The sequence below is a fragment of the Lissotriton helveticus genome, chromosome 3_1 (assembly GCF_964261635.1).
Source record: "Lissotriton helveticus chromosome 3_1, aLisHel1.1, whole genome shotgun sequence".
Lineage (NCBI taxonomy): Eukaryota > Metazoa > Chordata > Amphibia > Caudata > Salamandridae > Lissotriton > Lissotriton helveticus.
The window spans coordinates 160,079,968-160,107,248 of NC_136061.1; positions in this window are offsets into that span (position 1 = coordinate 160,079,968).

Below are 27,281 nucleotides of genomic sequence, written 5' to 3' on the forward strand. Positions count from 1 at the left end.
ACGTGAGTGTGACTAACGCATGCGCAGAAGCAATATTCTAAACGGCGGCCATTTTAAAGACACAAATTAATCGTATTAGTAAAACACATAGGCAAGCATCACTAGGATACATGTATATAGTAAAAATAAAGGAAATTAGTAAGACGTACAATTGGATTACAGAGTTATACATGAATCGAGGTTCCTGATTTCAACAAGTCGCGTAATGTGCGAAATCTTGCTTCATCAGTATCAAACGAGAATTCCGCAAGGCAAGATGCGACCATTTCTCGTCATTCTTCAGTTGAAGTGCGCAGTTTGCTGCGATTGGAACTGTGAGCACAGCTGCGCTTGTGAAAGGGTCTGAACACTAGACCGGCAACATCAGAATTACCTCTGGCGGCCATCTTGGAAATCCGCTGCAAGAGAATCATTTGCTCGTCAAAAAAAAGGGAAGACCACCTATTAGGTAGGAATTTATTTGATCTGAAATACAAACTACAGGAAGGAACTTAAGACTTATTGGTGACTCGATCTGACCAGTCCTGACACAATCTACCACATGGCACTCAAATCTATCCTACTCCTGTCCAATCTAACTCACTCCACCCCTATCCATTATTCACCCAATCAATCCCACTCCAATCTAACCCACTCCACCCTAATCTACCCCAACCCATTCCACTCCAATCTACCTCACTGTACTCCAATATACCCTAATCTACGGCAGTCCACTGTTCCCCAATCTACCCCTCCACTCTAATCTACTCCAATAAATTCCACTCCACTCTACACCACTCTACTCCACTGCAACCTACCCCACTCCACCCCAATTCAGTCTACCATACTCCCCCACTCCAATTTACCCGAAACCAATCTACTCTACTCCACTCTACCCCACTCAACCATACCCAGATCTACCCCAAACCACTTCACTCCAATCTACCATACTCCATTCAAATCTACCCCACTCCAGTCCAATCTAACTCACTCCACCCCAATCCATAATTCACCCAATCTATCCCACTCCACCCTAATCTACCCCACTCCACTCTACTCCTCTTTACTTCAATCTATCCCACTGCACTTGTCCACCCCAATCTACTTCACTCTTCCCAATCTACCCCACTCCACTCTAATCTACCCCATATATCCCTCTCCACTCTACCTGATCTACTCCACTGCAATCTACCCACTTTACCCCAATCTACTCCACTCCACCCCAATTCAATCTAACCTGCTCCCCCACTCCAGTCAACTCTTCGCCAATCTACTCTACTCCAATCAACTCTACTGTACCCCAATCTACCACATTCTACCCCCATCCACCTCACTTGAATCTATCCCACCCCATCCCAATCTACACCACTCAAATCTACCCCACTCCCCCAATATTCCACATTCCACTCCAATCCAATCTACCCTACTACCCCACTCTAACCTACCCCAAGCCAATCTACTCTACTCCACTCCAATCTACCCCTCTCCAGTGTACCACACTCCACGCTAACCAAATCTACCCCAATCCACTTCACGCCAATCTAACATACTCCACTCAAATCTACCCCACTCCAGTCCAATCTAACTCACTCAACCCCATCCATAATTCACCCAATGTATCCCACTCCACCCTAATCTACCCGACTCCACTCTACTCCTCCCCACTCCAATCTACCCCCCTCCAATCCAGCCTACCCAAATCTACTCTTACCCAATCTAACCCACTCCACTCTAATCTACCCCAATATATCCCACTCCACCCCATTCCAATCTACTGTATGCCAATCTACTCTACTCCACTCCAATCTACCCCACAGTACCCCAATCTACCGCACTCTACCCCCTCCACCCCACTCTAGTCTAGCCCACCCCATCCCAATCTACACCACTCTAATCCACCTCACTCCCCCCAAACATCCACACTCCACTTCAATCTACTCCAATCTACCCCACCTCTATTCCATTCTACCCTACTATAATCTTCCCTACTCCAATCTACCCCACTTCAATCTATTCCACTTCAATCTACCACACAAATCTACCCAACCCGCACACTCCAATCTGCCCCAATTCACCCCACTCCATTCTACCTCACTGCGCTCTACTTCAATCTACCTGACTCCACTCTATCCCAATCTGTCCCATTCCACACTACCCAACTCCAATCTATACCACCACTCTTGACACCATTAACATTTTGCCACGATGAACAGCAGCCACACTGGTGTACAACTTGACTAAAACACATTGCCAAAGTCAATAGCTCTTGAAAGGCAAGACCTATTGGCCTTGGCAATGTGTGTTGTTGTGTGAAGTCTAAATTGTGAATCTATTACTTGGGCAGTAAAAATGGGGCCAGGTCTACAACAATGACTGATTAGCCATTAATGGTTCAGTAGGTCAGTGAGGCCCAACAGGACCCCAACACAACAATTAATAGTCAAGATGAGTTAAGTCAAGTCAAAAAAGTCTTTATTTCGATATTTCATCATAAAAGACATACTACACAAATCAACCATATAAAACAATCCCAACCCCTAAACAACCAGTTGGAGTGGGTTCGTTACCCTACTGTGCAAATTCGCAGATAGGAATATGATTGTGTACTATGGTTAAAACAATAAATTAATATGCATTAAGAACAAGATAAAATAGCATTAAATCACGATATACAAGACTTCATTTACAATAAAAACTCATTAAAAAAAAAAATCACATTTAACCGCTACCGCGCTACCGCGTTTTCCCGCTATGCGCTGATTTTTAAAAAACGGCCGGTTTGTGACAAAGCCAGCTCGTCATCCGCGTAGCGCAGGTAACGCCCATGACGAGCTGGCTTTGTCATTCGCATCGAAGGGGTTAAGGTGCAATATGACATTTCCCAGTACATCAAACCTGTACCAATCTGGCAGGTTAGGAAACATTTAATGCGGAATTTATCAACCTTAACCGTAGGATCCAGGCCCAACTAGTAAATTTATCAACCCCAATTACCAAGATGAAATTTGCTTGCAGTGAAAGAGAAAAGTAAAACACAGCAGAAGCTAAAAAATTAATTGAAAAAAATATGTAGAAAGTCTAAGATCAAAAAGTAAAACATAATACAAGTGATAATGTAGATAATTGACAATGATGGCGATAATGCATTGAACCTGCCTATGAAGGGATACTGCGATTAAATACATTTTAACTTAAAAATGAGATATTTATAAAAAAGTAATACAATATAGTGGTTTGAGCCTTGTGTGCATAACCCAAGTTCAGTTAATGTATTTATTATTTTAGTTTCTGGGTGGCTCAATGAGTAAAATGTTCAAGTCTAAAGCATGATGTGAGCTCAAACCCTGGCAAGGCCAACTCAGTATTCCATCCTTCTGAAGCTTGGTACCATTCAATTGATTAGTGGTCACAGATGTGGAAGTGGAATAGTCTAGAAAGCTATATAAAATCAAATTACTTTTATTTCAAACTGTTATTTTATTACACTTTCACTCTTAGAGATAATTTGTACTTCCAGTAATATTCAAATCTTTTGCAATACGTGTGAGTATGTTTATGTCTGTGTATGTGTGTTTTTGTGTTCCTGGCCACAGCAAGATTGTAATTAATTTCAAGTTACAAAGCATAGTCAGTAACGTGTGGTATGAACATTTGATTGTATTTATAAGCACACTAAGGGCCATATGTATCATCAACCTAATTTGCGATTCTGAAATAGCGATTTTTTAGAAATCACTATTTCAGAATCGCAAATAGGGATGTATGTACAAAATCGCAATTTTTTTGCAAATTCTTAGTATTCCTTAATTGCGATTAGCAAATTACGACTCGCAATTAAGGAATACTTTCCCATTCATTTCTATGGCCAGGAGGCCCACAGGAATGAATGGGAAGTCATTCTCAATTTGCGATTCACAAATTGAGAATCATTTCAAGGGTGCAGGGGTGTCCAAAGGACACGCTGTTGCACCCCTGAAATAAGCATGGGTGCCCATGTGGCGCACATACAATGCCCTAAGGGCATGTATGTGTGTCACATGCCACTTTGAAAAACGCAAACATTTGCATTTTTCAAGGAATTCGCAAATTACCACCAACTTGAAGTTTGTAGTAATTTGCGATTCCTTAAGGACAATTTGCATTTTTTTTTGCTTCATACATTGCATTTAAGGAATCGCTAAATTTGCGATTCCTTAAATGCAATTGCAAAATAAGGAATCGCAAATTTTGCGATTCCTTGTTTTGCACCAGATTTTTCTTCATACATACCATTTGGCAAATTCGCATTTGCAAACGCTTGAAATTCTGCGAATTTCGGCAAATGCGAATTTGCTTGATACATATGGCCCTAAACCCTGAAGAAATTAACAATCCGGAATGCCCTTATTTATGAATGAAAAGTCACATTTTGTGTTAAGAGAGGAGTTTCAATTCATATATGAAGATATTTTGTGAACGCTGTACCGTCCTTTTTAATTTGTAGGTGGTCCAAACGAAGAAGGTTACACGAGCCCAAAGCAGGCCGAAATATAAACAAACCATTCAGAGAGAAAAAATCTACGGATTTATACCTTTGACAGCCAATTAAAAAGTGACACTTTTCGCACTCAAGCAGCAGAGCCACTCCAATGGTGCTGTGCTTCGGCAGCCGGATGCGCTCGCGCCTGCGTCACGCGGGAGCGTGCTGTGCGGAGTTATTTCAGGTTATGTCCTGACGTTGATCTCGCGCTTCCACATGGCTCCTTCCTGCAGCCGCGAGGAATGGTAGGAATAAGCAGTATCACCTGCAGCTGCTGGCTGCGCTGACGTCAGCAAGGAACGTGGCGAAGGGAGGCGAAGGGGCATGCATGTGGAAAGGTGAGAAATGCTACGATTAATTCAATGAACAGACACGGCAGGCGTTTTAAATTCTCGATCTGGAGCTAACACAAATAAGAATATGCTTTTCTAGTCTTGAGGCCTGAAATGCTTATGTGTCCTGATATTTTGTTTTTGCTATCAATTGGGGTTTTGATGCGTTTTAGAGCTGTGGATTACAGCGTGGCTTTTTTATAATGACACTTCAGCAAAGCAGGCATAGCAGTAATTAGATTTCTGCAAAAGTATACTCAGTGGTGTCTTAGAGGTGATCGACTATGTCATGGGTGCAAAGTGCCAGGACGTACATGGAAGATGGGTTGGTTCTCTGCATAAAAGCTAGGTCCAAGTGAAAGGGTGTATTTAATGTAAATTGATAGAATATTTGCGATTTTTCATTGCATCATCCCAACTATGGGCTTCTTTCTCAACATACCGATGTGATGGGAGCGTGTCCAGGCTGCTGACCAAGATAGCCGCGTAGCACTGCATCCTTTGTCTGAGCAACAGAAACCAACGCTGTGAAGGGCCCGCTCACGGATGGGGCGCCCCGGGTCCGGGGATGCAGCGGCTCTCGAGTAAAAGTGATTGTCGTCTGTGGCACGTCCCACAGAGGTCTGCATGCGCACATCGGAGAGTCCGTGGAAGACCATCTTGCTGCCTTGTGGTGGCGGTGCCCCGGGGAAGGTGGAGACGCTGTGAATTTTGCAGCGGACAACGCGCTTCTCAAACTGGGGTGGCCCCTCAGATACTGGAGTGCGACCCCGGCCCTGAGCTAGGGCGAGACCACTTCGGCAAAGTTCAGCAACCTACTTCGGGCAGTCGGAGCCAATCTTGAGACCCCACGCACCTGGGACTGCCCAGGAGTTATGGAGTGGCTGCTGAATGAAGAGAGATACTGCGCAGCCCACCCAGCCCCAGGCCCTCACAGGTAAGCCGGCCTGCTTTGCTCCCAGAGGCCCCGCGGCGACAGGGGGCACAGGCTAGCCTGTGGACCATCCGGCTGGCCGTGCAGTTCGAGCGGGTAATATGTAGTATACTGTCCTCGTTGCGAAAATAATGTAGTAACGAGGTCCGCGCAGGTAGGATGTCGGTTAAGTAGATTTATTGAAGTAAGTTACATGTAGATAAGATCTTGTGAAGCAGGTAGTTAAGTTCTGTAGAGCAGCCCCACCAGGAGCAGCCTCCTTGCTATTCAGCCCATTCTCAACTGTCACTTCACCTCACAGGCTCCCAACATTCCAAAGTGCATCTTCACTCCAGCATTCCATGCAGCACTCAGCACAAACACACTGGCTGAGCAGGTGGTAAAAACGGCATAACATTAACATGGACAGGACACTAGAGATGGGTAGGCCCAATGCTGCACAGGACCGGTGCTGATATCGCTGCCACAATTTCATGCTGTGCTTGGGGCATGGAGAGCCCATGATGATCTGCTGAAAGTAACATGCCGGCACCCGTTAGTTGCTTGACATAATTTGCGCTATAGGACTGCACTTTATATGGCACACTACGACGCATGCCAATGCTTGATTTCTACCAGGTTGCATGGATTGCGTGTGCCAGAGGAACTGTGTATGATATACCCTCGTGGTGAAGGAGCCAAATAGGCCTGAGATCCTGGGGCCTAGGCCTGCATTGTCTGATCACGCTTCCATGGCGTCATCATAAAGTAGCTGTCTATTGTCATTGCATTGGTGACACCCACACCCTTTTTACGCTTCAGTGGCCACTCAAACATCTTGGTGGGGGAGCTAACTGCGACATGGTGCAGAAAGACCCTAAACAACGGTACTGTCATTTTCCAAAACCAGCAACACGACCGTGGAACCCGGCCCCAGCATGGCATAAGGTGGTTTAGAAGCTGCCCGCCCAGAACATGCCCCCTCAAGCTTGGATGCCATCATGTCGGAGTTGCGAGCAGCGTTCTGCGCCCTGGACAGATGCTTTGACGCCTTGGAAAAGCGCCTAGACACTATGGGGGTCAGGCTGGACACACACAAGCGCCATTTAGACACTGTGGAGGGCAGGGTGTCAGACCTGGAGGACGGAGCTGCGCAGTCTGTCAAGAGAGTGGACCGATTGAAGAAAATCCTGAAGAAGACTGTAGGCATGAAGAACGAAGATTTGGAGGCCAGGAGTAGGTGCAACAATATGTGCATTTTCGGCGTGCCCGAGTCCACCAACACTGGACGCATGGATCTCTTTGTTGAAACTTTATTTGGCAAAGATCACTTCACTTCAAGTTTTAATTTTTACATGTTCTGGAAGTGAAAAACCCATGCATTCGGTTTTTTCCCTATCGTGAGGCCTACCTCTTCCATAGGATAACATTGGGAATTCCATATTACATTTAATAAGCTGGAATTCCTAATTCTACTAAGGAGGTAGATATGTCATGTTTGGTACCTATGAAAATGTATTGACAAACCCTCTTTAATGGTAAAGTCAAATTTTTCATTGCCATTTTGAAAATGCCACCTTTAGTAAGTGCATAGGGCTGGACTGTTCCCATGAGGCACAGGGTCAGACTGATTTGCATATGGCCATGTCTGAACTGGGGTGGCGGAGTGAGCTAAAGAATGATGACGGATTAAACCCAGATCAGTTGACTAGGGATGAGTCCTTGCAATGTTCAACACTCCGTCCATCATCCCCTTTGGTTTTGCTTTGTTCCCCCTAAGTTGGCAGGGTATGCACAGACGTGGGTCCCTTGGTCACTTTGCCACTTGATTCAAGCAAGCCTGGTTGATGACGGCTGATTGGCCAGAAACCGGTCCCAGTATTCTTGTTTCCGGTCCAGGGAAGACATGGCTTGGCAGTTTGGGCTGGACTGTTCCCATGAGGCACAAGGTCAGACTGATTTGCATATGGTCATGTCTGTACTGGGATGGCGGAGTGAGCTAAAGAATGATGATGGATTAAGCCCAGATCAGTTGACTGTTGGCGAGTGCTTGCACTGTTCAACACTCCATCCATCATCCCCTTTGGTTTTGCTTTGTTCGCCCTAAGTTGGCAGGGTATGCCCAGACGTGGGTCCCCTGCTCACTTTGCCACTGGATTCAAGCTAGCCTGGCTGATGATGGCTGATTAGCAAGAAACTGGTCCCAGGAGGCTTGTTTCCGGTCCAGGGAAGACATGCTTGGCAGTTCGGGCTGGACTGTTCCTATGAGGCACAGGGTCAGAGTGATTTGCATACGGCCATGTCTGAACTGGGGTGGCGGAGTGGGTTAAAGAATGATGATGGATTAAACCCAGATCAGTTGACTAGGGGTGAGTGCTTGCAATATTCAACACTCCGTCCATCAACCCCTTTGGTTTTACCTTCAGAAAGTGGGCATTTTTCTGCCCTTAGCTCATTTCTGCCTGTAGCCTGGCCTGGGTAACATGACTGGGTGTAATCAACAGTTAGACTTTGTGAATTCCTCCCAGACAGTCACACAATAGAGAGATTAGGTGTGACTCAAAGGGTCATGTGCTGGCAGGATGGGGGCGGAGGGGGGCAGAGCTCAGCACAGCCTCACTTTCACCTAAATAGCCTGTGCTCTGCTTTCACACAAAGGCCTAAAAAACATGTATTGGCACTACAGCCAGTTTGGAGTCAGGGTAGGGGAGTCAGGAAATTCCATGCACTTCAAAGACCCTGTCCAGAAACTTCTCCCACCTTCCTCAAGAAGGGCACCAGTTTATAAAAATACGACCTTCAGACCCACTCTTCAGTTCACTACTGGACCTGAGGATAGACTCTCAGAGGAATGCCTGTTATGTTATGTTAGTTACATTTTTAGAGGGCACAGTTACCCTGGGGTGTCCTGGTGCTAGCACTGCTTTCTGGGGAAAAGAATGTATGCTACTGAGCAAAGAGCCAGGTCTTCAACCCTTTTCTGTAGGAGAGGAGATCGGGGGCACACCTGAGTTGGAAGGGAAGCTTGTTCCAAGCCCTGGAGGCACAGTTAATGAAACTCCTAACTCCCCAGTTGACTCTTTTAAATGGAGGGACTTGAACATATTTAGCTCCTGAAGAGTGTAGCATTTTTCCCGGGACATAAAAAGAGGAATTTACGCCTGAGGAAGTTAGGTCCTGCTCCATTGATGGCCTTAAACACAGTGCAGAGTGACTTGAAGCAAGCTCTTTGTTTCACCAGGAGCCAGTGAAGTTGCCTCAGCTCTTTTCTCATGGAAACAAATTTGGGGATTCCTTACAACAATCTTGCCGCTGCGTTTTGGGCAAGTTGGCGCCGATTGATGTGCTGATTTTGAGCATTGAGATACAGGCCATTGCAGTAATCCAGACGGGACATTATAAGGGCCGTGATCACTATCTTAAGGCTATTTTCAGACAGGAGAACTTAATTTTCTTTATAATTCTTAGAACTAGAAAGCAAGCTGAGGTTACCATGCTTATTTGGTCACTCATGGTGAGCTTATTGTCCAGCAGTACCCCCAGGTTTTTTGCTTTCCTTGCAAGGGGGGCATGCACCAAGCTCTTCTGGCCACCAGTCCGATGTCCACACCCAAGGATTGTGGCCTGTTGCTGTGACCTGCTGTTCTCTGTGCCAGACTGCTGCTATACCTGGAAGACTGTTTGCTGCCTAGAGCCTGTTTTGAACCCTCAGAGGTCAGCCCTGCATTTTCATCTGCACCCAGTTCTAAAAGAAATGATGACTCCCAGGGCTAGTTTGCTTACCACTTGTTTAGCGCCACAGAGACATAACAGGTTTCTATCATCTACAACCAGCACCTGGACCCACCCTGAGTGAGTCCTTTACCAAAAGTTAAGACAGACAAAATTTGGCCAAAAAGTTCTCTGAGAACCAGGAGGAGATCGGGACTAACCTACTCACCTGTCCACCCGAGGTGCATCGGATTGACTTTGCGGCTCCTGCTGCTATGTATTTTTCCGCAGCAGTAAATCTGTTTCAGCGATCCTTAGTTCGGTGACTAAGTCCGCAAGTAGAAATCTTCACCACTGCTTCAACCCAAAGCCATCCGACTATGACACTTCCTCCTTGGACACTTCCTGCAGCCTTAACCTGCTAAACTTTACCTTCTCAGACATTTTTCTTCAGACAGTTTTCTAAGTCCGAAGCGCTGACCGGGCCCAATCCACTTCTTGTATCCGAACCGAAATCCATTGTGACTGGCATTAACTTTCGACTTTGACCTGGTCTTGCACGTTTGCGCTTTGATCTGAACCGTAAACTTTAAAAATTCATAACTCCAGTTTAGGATTTTTGTCACTTTGGTGTCAAATGATTTATTTAAATGTACTCTATTTTTCTGAATTGGTTTGACATTTTTCCTGTGTTGTGTTTTTACTTTATTATTGTTTGTGTGCTGCATAAGTACTTTACACAAAATGGCTCTAAGTTAAGTCTATCTTCTGTTTGTGCCAAGCTACCCAGGGTTAAGCACAGGTTAATTTAATAACATTTTGTGGCTCACCCTGCAAGGGATTGTGGCTATTGCTTGACCAGGGTTCACACCCTAGTCATCCAACAGCCCAGTTTCTCATTGTGAGTATACGGTGAACAATGATCCCAAAATATCAGCAAAAGACACGTCAGCCATTGCTGCAATACAGATGCCAGAAATAAGAGATTTGGCTAACATCATCAAGGGTGTCTGATTACTAAAATATGCATATAAGGGCTGTTATGTTGGGTGAGAATACAGGAGAGTGGCAATTCAGGCAGAATAACAGCAAAGAAGAACTCAACTTCTGGCCCGGATCACTCTAGATCCATTACATCATAGGATCACTTTAGGTGCACTAAGTCATCATAGGATATCAAGGTTTGATGCACTCTGTACCCAAGACACACTTTTGCCCTTGCATCGCTTGTTTGACCTTCAATTCACAGAGTTACTATTTCTTTCACACGTGGAATCGGAGCCCCACTAAAACAATTCTACATTCAAATTCGTGACAGGCATATCATTGTACTACAGATCTGTAATACAAATTCGCCCTCTGGACTTCGAGTCCACCGACTTTCATGCCCTTTTTAGGAAGACAAACTGTAAACAAAGACTCCTGTCGATTAAGAAAATGTTCTCTGAAACGGCATAATCTGCATTGAGAAAGACAGTGAATTCCCTTTGATCTTAAAACATCGCAATGCTGTTGCTGTAGCATCAGCCCAAAAGCATATTATTAATATTTTCTATTTCTTGAAGGAAAAGCAAGTAGCGAACAAGTTTCCATTGGTGTGATTTTCGGAGAGACTTTGAGCTTTTCGTAATTAGGCTTCAAATGTAGGCTGGCAGTGAATGCAGTTTGTAACCTCTTTCTTTGTGTGATACATTTTTTTTTTATATTAGACCTTTATTGTACAAGCTTGTAGTGACACAGCGTTGAGCCTACAACCTCGAGGGCCGGCCGCGTTGATCATACTTTTCGGTCGACATTCTCTGATTTACACAGCCATTCAGCCGACATCCCTGGGGCCCGGCGGCACATCAAATTAAAGTGTACAGAGGTTCATTAGTTCGCGTACCGGATGACCTATAGGTCTTTTGTTTTTTTGTTTTTTCTTTCTTTAGTTAAACTTGTAACGAATATACACGTTGCCAATAAATATGACAATCATTTTATAATGTTTTGAAATACACATTTGCCACCAGCTGAGTTTACTAATACTACATCCAGTGTAAAGACCCACCACGCACTCCACGTCGAGCAACAGGTCAGCAATTTCAGTCCCACTCCCCCTCCACCTCTTCGTCGGAGCTGGCAGCATCGTCGTCCGGTAATGGATCACACAAGTCCCCCCTGTATGCATTCCAGAAGGACCACACCCCGTTCCACTTACGTGGGCAGGCCCTATTTACATATACAGCCCTTTCCGTAAACATCAACAAGTCCATGTTCCTACTCCATTGTGTCCGCGTGGGCAGGTCTGGAGCGCCCCATTTTTGCGCTATATCACGTTTCGCTACCATGATGGCCAATGTACCCCATACCAGCCCATACCTGGACAGATCATTTGGGTCCCAGATGTTTAGAAGGCATTTACGTGGCTCAGGAGTCAGGGATACCTTCAGTGTTTGTGACATAGTGCGCATTACCTGGCGCCAATAGGCAGCTATGAGGGGACAGTCCCAGAGGGTGTGGAATAGCGTACCTTCCTCCCCACATCCTCGAAGACAATAGGGATGCGGAGCTCTCTGTAGTTTATGTAGTGTGGTTCTCGTGTAATACACACGGTGTAAGATTTTCAATTGTACTAGCCTGAACCTAGCCGAAATGCCCACCTCTCTCGGGGACGCCAACGCCTCGTTCCACTATGTGTCATCCATATCTCCTAGTTCCTCCTCCCACTTTTCGCGCAATTTAAGCGTAGGGTCTGCTTGGTTATTCATCAGTTTTTTGTAGGTGAGGGAAGTGGCACTATGCTGCATATAATCCGTGAGCAATCTATCCTCTAGCGGGGAGGATTCCGGGACTTCTGTGTCTGGTGGTATTGCCTGCAACAATGCGTGTCTTATCTGCACATATCTGTATGTTTCGTTCGGGCCTAATTCATACTGTTGTTGAAGAAGGGAGAATGGGACTACCGTTCCTCTGTCCCACAAGTCTCCCACCGTGGATATTCCAATGTTATCCCATTGTGTAAACCCTTTACTACGTCGCAGCTGCCCCAGTGCCCTAGTGTCCCAGAGTGGGGTGAGTTTAGTAATGGTGCCCTTCCATCCCAGCTTCGCCTGCGCCGCATGCCACAGCATGGCCGTGTGTTTCGTGGGGCCTATCAATTTTGTCGCCTGACCTTTGTCGTAGAGCACTGAAAGCATACTGTCTGTGCCCAGTTGAGTCCTATCTGCCCTATACGCGTGTGATACATGTTTCAAGCCCTTTGTTAACTGTGGTGCAGCTCATCCCAGTGAAGCTGCATCTGCAGTTATTGCCATGTCAATTGTTACATTACCCATTACAAATTGATTGATCACATGCTATTTCATGATTAATCCTGTGTGATTGGGGTATCTGGTCTCGTGACCTGCAGAGGAAAGAGAAAAAAGGAATGTGATTGCTTCAGGAATTATAAGAAGGGCTTTTACCCAAACTAGTGTTGGGGTGAAGAGGTGAGTCCTCTTGCTACCAAACATCTCCCTGTTATCCCCTCAGTTGGCCATGGCCCATTCATCTGTATTACTCCTCCACCTCATCTGCTGGGGGCCTGGAGCCAGATGTATTATGACAAAGCATACAAGCTGTGTGGGGTCGCATATCCTACAACATCCTCTGTGGGCCTTTTGAAGGACATGGGTATCCAACCTAGACTTGGGGTTGGGCCAGGGAGCTCTGCTTGCTCTCTGTCAAGGATCAGAATAGACCACAATCAAAAATGGGACATTGCACAAGGCTCTCCAATTTTAGGAGAAGCCACAGAGGTGAAAGTAGGTCTGGAGTAATTGTAACCTGCCTCACAGACGCCATGCACTAGCCTGCAGGGAAAAAAGAAGAGGCATCTCTGTTCATTTCAGGCACAGCTGAGGAAGTAGTGACATACTTGTGACCCTGCACAGATCAGTGACGACACAACCACTGCCTAGTGCATGTCCAGATGGTGAGCGCAGACATTCTCTTGACCCTATTCCGTCTGAGGTACATAAGGGCCTGCCCAGGCTGTCAAACATTCTCAGCCACAAGTCATTGCTGGGGAGATGGACAGAGGTACCATCAACCCGCTGGACATGAGTATTCCAAAAAAGAGAGTCACTGCACATCAGTCAGTATGCCCAATGGCGTATCCTCGTGGTACGAATACCACACCTCCCCTGCCACTTCAGAGGGGAATAAGAACATAGCTTTGGCGGCCTCTTCTTTGTTCCTGGATGACCTGCAGCAGGTATCCCTGCCAGAGTATGGTTTTGACTATATTTATGTTATGTTACGGTATGCTGTTCTATGCTGTGCTATGTTATGCTACGTTACATTAAGATATGTTATGTTATGTCGCCATGCCCATGACTTCAAGACTAGCCAGTCAATCAATCAATCAATTAGGGATTTGTGAAGCGGACTACTCACCCATGAGGGTCTTAAGGCACTCGGGGGAGGGGGATTCGAGCAGCTCCGTCTCATCCGAAGAGCCAGGTTTTGAAGCTCTTCCTGAATGCATGCAGTGTGGGGTTCGTCTGATGCTGAGGGGCAGTTTGTTCCAGGTTTGGCCGAGATTAGAAGAAGGTTCTTCCTCCCTTTCTGGCTCTGCGGATGCGTGAGATTTTGGCCAGGGCAAGGTCGGCGGAGCAGAGGTTTTTCTTGGGTGCGTGGAAGGAGATTCTTTAGTTGAGGTATTGGAGTCCAGTGTTGTGCAGGGATTTGTAGGCGTGAGTGAGCAGCTTGAAGGTCACCCTCTTTTCGACGGGGAGCCAGTGGAGGTCTTGTAGGTGCTGGGTGATGTGGTCCTGTCGTGGGATGCTGAGGACGTGTCTGGCTGCATTCTCGATGGTCTGGAGTTTGCAGAGTAGAGATTTGCTGATTTCAATGTAGAGGGTGTTCCCTTAGTCCAGTCTGCTGGTTATGAGTACGTGGGTGACGGTCTTTTTTGGATTGGGGGATCCATTTGAAGGTCTTGCAGAGAATGCAGAGAGTATTTTTGCACGTTTTACGATACGGCGTTGACCTGTACGTTCATGGTGAGGGAGGAGTCAAACATGATGCTGAGGTTGCTGGCGTGGTCCATGGGTGTGGAAGGGTGGCGGTGGGCAATCAGGTGTTGTCCCATGCATTTCCAGAGTTGAGCTTCTTGCAGCTGCTGCTCATATAGGATGCGACGTCCTACATTCCTTCCTGGAAACTGTGTCTGGTGATATTCAATCATTCAATCAATCAGGGGTTTGTTGAGTGCGCTACTCACCCATGAGGGTCTCAGGCGCTGAAGAGGGGGAGTCGCAACCCGATTAGATGCAGAGCCAGGTCTTGAGGGCCTTCCTGAAGTTGTTCAGGGAGGGGGTGAGGCTTATGTCTGCCGGGAGCTCATTCCAGGTTTTGGCCGCAATGTGAGAGAAGGATCTTCCACCTGCTCTGGCTCTGCGGATGCGTAGGGTTTCGTCCAGTGCGAGGTTGGGAGATTGGAAGTTCCTTTTGGGTATGTGGAAGTTGATTCTGTCTTTGAGGTATTTGGGTCCTGTGTTGTGCAGGCATTTGTAGGTTTGGGTGAGGACTTTGAAGGTGACTCTGTTCTCAACGGGGAGCCAGTGTAGCATTCAAAGGTGTTGGCCGAGGGATGCAGAGGACGAGTCTGGCTGCGGTATTCTGTATCGTCTGGAGTTTCCGGAGTAGGGACTTGTTCATGCCGGCGTATAGTGTGTTTCTATAGTCCAGTCTGATTGTGATGAGTGCGTGGGTGACTGTCTACCTTGACTCCGGGTCGATCCATTTGAAGATATTGCAGAGGATGCAGAGGGTGTTGAAGCAGCTGGAGGTGACGGTGTTGCTCTGTCGCTTCATGGTGAGGGATGAGTCGAGTACTATGCTGCGATTTTTAGCGTGGTCTGAGGGGGTCGATGGGATTCTCAGGGCTGTCGGCCACCAGGTGTTGTTCCATGCTGAAGGGGTGATTCAGAGTACGAGGATTTCTGTCTTCTCGGCGGTGTGCTTGAACCAGCTGTGGGTCATCCAGATGGTGACCTCCTGCATTCCTTTCTGGAAGTTGACTCTGGGGGAGGCGGTTCTTTGGTGAGGGAGCGGATTAGCTGGGTGTCGCCAGCATAGGAGATGTTGTTGATGCTGTGTTGTCAGACGATGGCGGCTAGGGGGGCCATGTAGATGTTGAAGAGGGTCGGGGCTTAGCGATGATCCCTGTTGGGTTCCTTGGTGAGGGAGAGGATGAGCTGGGTGTCATTGGTGTAGGATACTATGCTGAGTACGTGTTTTCTGAAGATGGTAACGAGAGGGGTCATGCAGATGTTGAAGAGCGAGAGGCTGAGTGAGGATCCTTCGGGTACTCCGCAGCTGATCTCTGTGGGTTCGGAGAGCAAGGGCCGAGAGGAAGGCCAGTAGCTTGGTAAGTCTAAATTACATACCAAAATAGTGTAGTCAGCAGGGAGAGTGGCACAGTTTCTAGATACTGTTTGGACTGGAAAGTTAGATGGAATTTTGACATCCCTGAGAGGTTGGTAGTAATACCAGTGACAAACGTAGGTTATGTTTGAATGACAGCAGTGTTATAACCCTGGTCACTTTAGACCTAGCCGCAGCAGGCAACAGCATAGATCATCACATTGTATGGGACCATCTCACTTAACTCTGTATCTAAAGCCAAGTAGAAGACTGTCTTTAAAGCTTTGAAGTAAACACATTTAACAAGTAACCTTTTCTCAGTTTATGTTCTTAGCTTAGTCTTTTTGCTGTGGGGTTGCACAAGCCTCTCCTATTCAATCTTTGTCAACCTATGAAGATTTTGTTGGTGGACATCACCCATCTGCTGTTGAAAGGGAATAAGTCAAGAATTGATTTTATCGTTCTGCACAAAGTTACCTTTGTTAGCGCTTATGTTACTTCATGTCTGGATTACAGCAAAGCAGTATGTCTAGGATTACAGCGTAAATCTGTTTGTAAACTGCAACAGGTATAGAATATGGGGGCAGTAACACTATAAAGTGAAAGTTGTGGATGGGATCTCTACCCTCAGCTTTGGCTGTATCACTTTATGAGAGCACAATAAATCCCTACACTTGTTCCTTGAGTCCAAATTAGGGAGCAGAACGTCCCTTTTTTTATAAGCCTTTGTAACTAATGCCATCCTGCGCACCTTCTGCTTTCAACTTCATCTTCCACCCTGAAGATCTCCACCTTCAGAAAAATATGTTTCTGCAGGCAAGCCTTATTAGTATGAACAGCCATGGGACTCTCCTTCTCCACCATCCATGTAAGTTTAATAATGGGCTGGTGGGAGAGGGTAACATGGAGGGAAGGCAATGTCGAACACTCACAATAAATTGTGACATAGCTGAGGTTTATGATGACCTTTTTATAAAGTGGAATGGGACAAAGAAAGAATGTCAGCTATAGTATAAGAAATTGAACAATATTGCAATTAAAATTCACAGTGGAGATCAATAAACATTCCTCAGTGAAAAAGTACATAAATGAATGGCAACATTGAAATCACACTACATAGAAAAGCTGTGACCACAGTGTCCTGCATGCCAGGCAGAGGTGTGGTGCAGCGGCCAGAGCAGCTGACTCCAGAGCACGAGTCTTATGGTTCGAACCCTGGTGCCTGAGGCCATAGCTCAGCACCCTGTGACTCTGGGCAATAGCTCACTTAATTTCCCCGACTGCCCCCAGGACCTTGAGACTCCTAGGGGTGATTAGTTTGCACTTTACAAATACTGATACATACAGAAGCTATCATCAGAAAACACTTTGAATTGAGTATCCCAATTCGTGATGTTGAAAAGTATTTGTTAATCTGAATTTGATAGACATTTTAAGGAAATTGGGGAATGTGGAAAAGCACTGCAAATTAACATATGTGACTATTATCCAGTTGAATGGTACAAAGCTCCAGAAGGATGGACATCTGAGTTCTCCTTGCTGGGCTTTTAAATCGTAGCATATTATAGGTGTTAACATGTAACCTTCTGAGCTATCCAGAATCCTAAAGTAATGAGGTGTACTTTGTGTTTACACACACGGCTCAAACCACTATACATGTATTGCTCTTCTTCCGTTAAAATTAATATAATCACAGCATCCATTCATTGACAAGTTCCATGTATTATTAGCACCATTTTGAATTATTTGCACTCTCAGTGGCAGTCTTATTTTTTTACTAGGTAATCTTAGAACTTCTACATTTTTCCAATGAATTTTGTTATGATGTGCTTCTCATTCACTGCAACCAAATGTCTCTTTGTGGAGTTGTAAGGCCTTGCTGAGCAAACACTTCTGTACCATTCATGGCTAATCAATCAATGTTTAGGAATCCACTCCTGGCCACATTCATACTGCTTCCATAACTGATTATATTTACAGATTGCACACCACCAAAATGGATCTCTTTGCGTAATTTAAAAATGCAAAGCAGGATGTTGGGAACTGTGTTGGGTCAAGAGTCAGAGATGTATGGATATATGTGTGTGAGTCTGGTTGCTAATGTGCAGCAAATGAATGAGACTGGACCGTGGAGCTATAGCATATGTGATTGGAAGGAGAACATACATGCGCGGAAGGATGAGTTAGCATTGTAAAAGCAACGGAAAGGATCCTTGTCCTGGTTTTTGTTACATTCATCTGCACTGTGAGGATGACTGCTCACAAAGGCTTGTTAGGGTCGAGTCAAATATGTACATAAAATAGTGAGCATGTGGAATGGCTTTACACCAGGCATCTCCAACGAGTAGTACTTGGGAAAAATGTCATAATTTTCAAAATGTGTTTAAAGTTATTATTTGAGTTGGAAAAATGTATTACGCCCATTGTTACCTTGATGCCGGGGAGGGGGTGGGGAGGGGGTACTGATGGCAACCCAGTCTAATGCAATGATGTGATCACTGCTGACAATCTTGGATGGGGTTGCGACAACTATGTCACTGATATTTGTAGCTCAGTATGGCTTTCGTTGAACATAAGTAGCTCTTGTTACAGAAAAGGAGACCCCTGCTGTTCACTGAAGCTGGCAAAAGCATTGGTTCCATATGTGCACCGAAGGGCAATTTAGCACCCTTGAGGTGTTTGCACACTGTGCTTTTTCTATATTCTAAGATACACCTGGACCATGGATCATGGAAGTGGCTACATAGAGATACTTGTGGGTGAAGTGTTCATTGATGTGAATCAAATGGTTAGGCAGCAGCCTGCAGGTGGCTACACATAAACGTTAGGGTGCAGTTTCATCTCAGTGGTGTGCTGCGGAAGATGCCCCCCAAGTCCTGTAAGGCTGTTGTCAAATGCGTACCAAATGGTGACTTTGTGAATGCACATAGTGGCTTTTGGTGATCTATTATTCCCACATTGTCATTTTTTTATTACACACGTAGCAGTAGCTGAGCCTGCACAGCCGATGTAGAAAAAAGTGTATGCGGGTCCCATTTACTTACTTCATACTGCTTAATACATTTCGGGCTGTCACAACGAAACCCATGCTGACACTCGCTGTTTACTGAAATCTCAGTCCTTTGGTGACCCCAATAAAGTGATAAAGTGGTACACAACAAGTCTTGGCTGGTGTAAATATCAAACATCACACTTTGGAGGTGCAAACTAATTAGTGCCTACCTGCTAATATTTTTGTAAGAAAATGTAAAGCAAGCAATTTCTAGAAGTGCTCATAAACAAGCTCAGCCTCACAAATTAGATGACCACAAGTAACCTGTGTTATTATAAATGACAAAAAATACATGGTACCTACTACCTCATAGTAATTAATATCCATGTATCCCAACTCAAATATATTTGGTATTGTAGGGTTAGTGGGAGGGCTCCCTAGGCTTGTACGTAACATACAGGGTTCAAATGCTATTCCCACAGCAGGCTGACCTACCACAATTCTAAAGGCTCATCTTGGGTAGCACCAAATCTATCCAGTGGGTATTATCATCAGCAGGGTTGTAAGTGTGTATTGGTATTGCAGTTGAAGTTGTAAGTGACAGATGGAGAAACATAGTAAGTTGTTGTAGGTTTCTTTAGCAAAGCTTATCCTCAGAATGTCATGCTTAGTTGAAATAAGCTCATACACCTAGTGACAATCCAAGCCTAACCCATTCTTCCATCCTTAGGTCTTCAACAGTTTCCTATTGATTGCTGAAGGCCCCAGGAAGGAAAAGGAGTCAACTACAAAATGTAAACAAGGCTCTTCAAATTCTCTTTACTAATCCAAGCCTACCTAATCCCCGAGGCCAGTGGTATTAAAGCAGTGCCAACGGTATCTAAAGGACAGCCCAGGGTACATAGTGCCTGCATACCCTCGGTGATCCTAATTGATGTCTATATAAGTGATCATGTGTGTTATAAAAAAACAAGCAATACAAAAAGCAAGTATGTTGTACACTTATAGTGCAGGCCATTGCATATAGTAAAGATTTGATCTGAGTCTACTTTGAAAGAAGGACTAAAGTTTTTTGGCCAAAACCTTTAAAAACTACTACTTATTGAATATCTTACATTATATGACAGTTTTTGTTATCTTTCTAAAATTGCTTACAGATTGCAAGGTAAGGAATTTTATACATACTGGCATAAAACTTTCAGAAGCTGCCGTTGACGAAACCTATATTCCACAGCACGATGTATAAAAATATTCAAAGCCATATTTTGAGGCCCTGTAACTTGTGAGTAGGATCTGGAAGTAATATTTTCAGGAGCATTGCAACGTGGCACACATTAATTATGATAGAAGTGATTTTCATAGCAGTATACCTTACTCATTTGACCAGATTCCATTATCTGTGAAGGCCAGTAAATGGTAATGTACCAACTCAGTCCCCCATGCTGTACCCTGCTTTCACAAAAATCACTTTTGCATGTCTCCTTTATAAACACTCTCATAACGACGCTCTATGGCATATTAGCTTTTTCGATAAAATCACAACTTTTCAAAGCCCTGTGCCTTTAGCAGACTGACACTACTGGCCAGCACCCCGACTCTGAACATATGCTGGCACCGGTGCTGGCATTAGCTTCAGATACACGAGGGTGCAATTCATGTGCGTGTTTATTTAGAGATCGTTCACTTTTGTACTAGAGTGAAAGTATCCAACTTACCCTACCTGAATTGTTCTCTTGTAGCTGCAGAGATTTTAGGACACATTCGAAAAACTTTGGGTTCATCTACACTCAGTTGAGGTTTGCACAAACTGAGCTTACAGTCGGAAATTGCACGTCCTGAGTCACAGCATCAGGATTTTTGTTTTTGGCCTTGAGTGCCATAGTGGCAGTGTGAGTTTAGTAGTGGTACTGGGAGCAATGGTGTCCCTTGATTAGGGGTGAAGAAGGAGGTGGCACAGTAAAATAGAGTCAGAACTTTTCCACTTCATTTTAATAAACATATTTACTCCAAAAAGGTTTGGGAAAAAATGTATAAATGGGCTGAGAATGTTCATGAACAATGTGAGTATTGGGAGAAATGAAAATCTGTATATTGGGTAAAATTTTTTACATGCTAATGCACATTCTCTGCACACTTATTCCTGCAGTGTCTGTCCTGTGGCCCATTCTGGATAATTACCATGGAGAAGGAGGAGTATGTTTTGACATCCTGGATTTGTAGACTTCCATATGTATTCCACAGTTATTTTGTGAATTCCCTTGAAGTCAGAAATCTATGAAAATCCTCGGAAGAATGTATTGTTTGTAGATTTCCAAGTGTACGTGGCTGATAGAGGCCAATTGTCACATGCGACACCTTCAGTCATTCACAGTTCTTTACCCAACAGAACATGCTGGAACTTGTAGGTTTGAATTTCTCATTGCACTAAAAAGCTTTAAATTCTGACATGTAATGTGCTGTTGGCAGTAAAGCCAGCAACAGCTGAAAATGTCACACATAACATGGGGCTACTAGGCAGCTATGAAAAAATTACATTGCAAATCAGGGCAGCATCTGCAGAAGTATAGTGTAGAGTGTAACCTTACTTACTGTAAAGTAAACCCCTGGCAGTGCAAAGGCTGTGTTTGAGTGTGATTTTTAATAGACTGCCTTCTCTCCAGTCCACAAATTAACACATCCTCTCTCAAATCGTATATTCTGAGAAAGGATGACAAATTTTTCTGCTGTCAATTGAAAACATCCCAAACTGAGCGAGCCACATTTGACAATTCAAATATTTAATCTCTATTTTAGTCACTCATATTTTGGGGGAATCAGACCTGATGTACATGTTGTGGGAATAGATGCCATTGAGGAATAACAATGAATGCCTCTTCTCACTTCAAAAACCTGCAATCTGCCATTTTATCAATGTCCATGCCCACAGGGGAAACCAAAATGAGCCCCGTATCGAACAGTCAGAAGGAACGTAGCAAAAACAAGAAACTGGGGCTAAACAGTACGTCTTACGACACTTTTACCCAAATATATTGGCTTAGCGCTTTCAAGGCTGAGTCATCGCACCCCATCCAGTCTTGAAAGCAGCCCCCTAGCGTGCAACCCACCGTAGAATGTCAGAATGCCCAAATGGCCAGTCTCAGTCACACTGTACAGTAACTAAGGGCCAGATGTCTCAACATTAGGAATTGCAATTTCAAAATTGTGATTCTTACAGAATTGCAATTTGGATATCGCAATTCCTAATGTATGACCGCTTTATTTTTAAAATAGTGATTCATAGTGGGTCACAAATCGACCTACCTCATGAATAGTAATGAGGCAAGTCGGAATTTGCAATGCACTAGGAATCACAACCATCACAGGGATGGTGGCCTGCTGGGGTCAGCAGACCACCCTGTCTGTGACTTCTTTATAATGTAGCAACCTGTTGTTTTTGTTAAATGCAGTCCATTTTCCTAAAGGAAAATGGACGGGTTTTAAAAAAGTAAATGAGACATTTTTACTCTTCACGTTTTAAGAGCAGTGGTCGGTGGGACCACTGCCTGCTCCTAAAAAATATTTTGTTTAACATTTTCAGAGGGAAAGGGGTTTCATTGGCATCCCTTCGCATCTGCGAATGGGTTGCCAGCAATTTTTATTGATCGTAAAGTATTACTTAGTAATATGGAATTTGCTCGCAAAACATTAATACATACCACTGTGATTCAGTATTTGAAATGGACGCCCTAAATACGCCTTTTCCAAATACCAAATCAGTATTGGATCGCAAACACAAATTGCAGGAATCCCAAATTGCCTTTTCCACATTATAAATGCTTTTTCACAGTCTCAGATGGCCCAATCCTGCAAATCAGGCTGTTTGTAACCTTGAAATTGTTTGTACAACTGGCCAAGAGTGCCACCATAGCTTGTGTAGCCCGTCATCTTCGGAGTAATTCAGTCCTGGCGGGCAGAGGAGTTAGTTTCCATGGTGGGTCAAATGAGTGAAGCTTTTTTGTGAACCAATTACATTTTGCATGACAGAAACAACCAATCCCTGGACAAACTTAGTATGCATAATGGCACTTAAAGGCACAAATTAGTCGAACATAACATACCTTCTAATGGCAAAAGCAAAAGAATATGTACTAGATTGCAAAGTGCTGAAAGTGAAACAGCTAGGGCTTGTTAACAGTGTTACACTTGGCATTAGGATGATTGGTGCTATGAATTGGGAAATCCAAGCTTTGTGCCTAGAGGTAATAGAAGGGGTATCTGGGGTCACTTGTAGAGCTCAATTGTGACTTTTTCTTCCATGCCTGTTGCACCACATCCAGCATACTAATATATTTAAATATTAAATATATATATATTATACTTTGGCGGTCAGAGTTCAAATGAAGAGGGTTTTTGTTAAGCTAATAACTGCACTTGTGGCTGCTTGTTTAGTATATATAGCATAGCTCTTGTATATTTTTAAAGTGCAATGTTTATTACAACATTTAGAATTTGATAATAATGACCAAATAGATTATGTTGAACAAATCAATCCGATAATGGCTACAAAGTGCAAATAAAAGTACTAAGACATTAATAGGAATTGCCACAAATGTTCTAAGCTTAAAGCATCATTTTTACACATCTAAGTAATAATAAGCTAGAATTCCAGCATATTGTTAGAAGCTGTCTGTATTTTCCCTGGGAGAAGATCTTATCTTGACAGTGAATAGGGTTTTAACAGTGTGAACAGATTTTGTAGAAGTATCGTAAATGCTTACAGCCAGGGAAAGTTAACCAAAAATAAAAGTTCCACACAAAAGCGAAATACCACAATAATTTGGCTATGGGAACCAATAAGAGCCCCCTTTTAAGATAAATTAAATACAAGCGATTTCACAAGCACAGTGCAAGCACTGTGCAGGGAAAGTCTAAAAAGGGCTGTGCTTCAGGAAGTCTAATCAGTAGCCACTTGCTGATAAAAGTGTCAATTTAATTTGTAAAGAGAGCCCATTCACCGTCTCCTCACCAACTCACACCAGTGTGTGTATCCTCTGCCCTCCAGCCACTAGAATGTAGGTAATGAACGTTCACTGTCTGGGAAGCTGTACTCATCTTCCATCTTGTGCCAGTGCAAACCACAGGCATGTAAATGTATCACACTCGTCTGTATAATTAATACTCGGAGTAAAACCTGAGGATGAACGCCAGAATCTCTTTTTCAATGTGTACATTATTGCCCATGTAGTTTCTCGAAAAATGTGTCCAGCCATTATTTTTCTCTTCCAACGCTAGAGCTGATCAACTCACCTGGCTGGATCGGTGGTCTAGCAGTAGTATAGCAACAGAGAGAAGGTTTTCCTGTTTATAGTACCTATTACAATTTCCAGTATAACACAATCTCAAGTAAATAATGTTTCCACGTTCTTGCATCCTCAAACTGCATGCTGTCTCAATAAAATTCACTACATTCCTTAAATCCTCCATTAAAAACTGTGCTTTAATCAAAACTTCTGTTTGTCACCTCTCCCTTTTCTTCTCTCTTTCAAATGGCCCTCTCCTTCCCTTCTCTGCATGCCTCCTCTGTCTGAGCACAACCTATTCTGACACATGCACCCTTGACTATTGTCTGTTTTAACAAATTTCCCACAATTCATTTACAAGATCACAATCTCTCCTGCTTCTGCTGCATTTTATACCTATACAACCTAACTAAGCCTAATCTCCTCAAACTCCTGTATTAATCCTACCAACCATGTACCAGAGCTCACCCCCTCACTAATGATTGCAGTCAACCACCATTACTTCAGTCCGCCATAAAAGCGTGAAATGACTGCCTGGAAATGTTTGCTTTGAGCGCACAAGACTAATCCCAATAAATAACAAATAGTAACCAATAATACTGAACTAACCATTAACCTTGGGTCTCGGAGCAGCATGATGCCTGCCATAAAGTGCTACAACACTTCAACAGGGGTATTCAGCGCTACATAAATGTGTGAGAAATGGGGGTCTCTAGTTGGCAATGGTTAGCACCTTTGTTCAAATAGGGACCCTTCTTCCTAGTCAGGGTAAGGGATACACTTTTAAAACAACTCCTGCTCACCCCTCTGGTAGCATGGCACGAGCAGGCAGCCTTATCTCAGAGGCAGTGTGTAATGCATTTGTGCACACATACAGTAATTCAGTGAAAACACTGTAAATGGACACCAGATCAGTTTAGAAAAAAAGTAATTTTTATCTAAACTAAATAAGACCAGAACAACAACAATACAGTAATCAAAATATGACTTTTAAAAGATAGAAACAGTTCTGGCCATAGCAAATTATAGTGGGGAAGTGTGGCTCAATGGTTAGAGCGGCAGACCCTAATGCAGAAGTCTGGCCCGGGACCAGGGTTCAATTCCTTCCTTGGTGGGTCTTGGGCTCAATTTCCTCGGACCTGTCAATTCTTGCCTCGGTGCCTATTCTAATCATGGGTCCCACTCTGCAACTCTGGGCAATAGCTTGCTTAATCTCCACAATGGCCCCAACAACGCTAGGATGCCTGGCGTCACCTTGGGGGTGCCCAGGAGTGGACACTTCACAGGGAAAAGCCACGAAGGGTTCCTCAGCGGTAGTCGTACAAGCGCCGAGATGCCTCCGGGTAGTCGTGGCTATACAAGTACCTCTACATTTACATTTAGTTGCAGGTGATGCGTCTGTTTTTATTGTGCGGGGAGTTGATGTGTCGGTTTCTTACTGCGGCCCCAACGTTCTTCTAGACTTGGCACCCAGGAGTGATGTGTGATGATCGTGGATGCGTCGGTTCTGGATGCGGCCGTGGAGGCAACAATGCTGCATTGGTCTCTCCAGCCACGGTCCCACGATGCTTTGGATTTTTGCAGCCGCACTGCTAGCTCTGCATTGTAATCAATACAGTGATCTCGGTCTTCGGAGATCGGTGCATGGGATTCAGCATGCAGCGATTTCTTGAGACGTTGGCAGGCGCTGCGTCGATTTCTTTGGTGATGCATTGAAAACAGGTACGGATGTGTCGCGCTTCTTGAAGTTGCGTTTCTTTTCCAACCCCCAACAGCAGGAACAACCTCCAGAGGCCCAATACAGCAACAGGCACCTCTTGGCAGGTCAGAACTACCATCAAGGAAGTTCAGGCAAGCTCTAATTCAAGTCCTTGGTGAGCTTCCTCAAGCAGGAGACACAGCACACAGCAAAGTCTTTATCCTCTCCTTGGCAGAAACAACCACTGCAGGCCAACCCCAGACAGCACACAGCAAAGGGGCAGTACTTCTCCTTCAATTTTCCTAGCTCTTCTCCTTGGCTGAGGTTCCTCTTCATTCCAGAAGTGATCTAAAGCTCAGAGTTCTGGGCTCCACTTTTTATAGTACAACATTCTTTTTTCTCTGGTGGCAGAGAGTGTCTGTGCCCTTGCTCACTGCTCCATCAGGATTCAAGCAAGCCGGGCCGACGAGGCTGAAATGCCAGAAACCGGTCCCCGGTAGCTTGTCTCCTTTCTGGTGAAGAATTGGCTTGGTAGTTTGGTCTGCCCTGTTCCCATGATGCACTGGGCCAGGGACAGACTAATTTGCATATAGCCAGGTTCTGAGCTGGGATGGGGCAGTGAGCTAAATAACGGTGATGGATCAAGCCCTGATCTTTGGACTGGGTAAGAGTGGTCTGCTTAATTCAGACACTCTGTTCATCACCACCCCCTTTTCTGAATCGTTTTTGGCCACTATAGGTGTGGCAGGGTATACTCAGACATGAGTCCCTTGCTCACTGCTCCATCAGGATTCAAGCAAGCCGGGCCGACGAGGCTGAAATGCCAGAAACCGGTCCCCGGTAGCTTGTCTCCTTTCTGGTGAAGAATTGGCTTGGTAGTTTGGTCTGCCCGGTTCCCATGATGCACTGGGCCAGGGACAGACTAATTTGCATATAGCCAGGTTCTGAGCTGGGATGGGGCAGTGAGCTAAATAACGGTGATGGATCAAGCCCTGATCTTTGGACTGGGTAAGAGTGGTCTGCTTAATTCAGACACTCTGTTCATCACCACCCCCTTTTCTGAATCAATGGTTAGAGCGGCAGACCCTAATGCAGAAGTCTGGCCCGGGACCAGGGTTCAATTCCTTCCTTGGTGGGTCTTGGGCTCAATTTCCTCGGACCTGTCAATTCTTGCCTCGGTGCCTATTCTAATCATGGGTCCCACTCTGCAACTCTGGGCAATAGCTTGCTTAATCTCCACAATGGCCCCAACAACGCTAGGATGCCTGGCGTCACCTTGGGGGTGCCCAGGAGTGGACACTTCACAGGGAAAAGCCACGAAGGGTTCCTCAGCGGTATTCGTACAAGCGCCGAGATGCCTCCGGGTAGTCGTGGCTATACAAGTACCTCTACATTTACATTTAGTTGCAGGTGATGCGTCTGTTTTTATTGTGCGGGGAGTTGATGTGTCGGTTCCTTACTGCG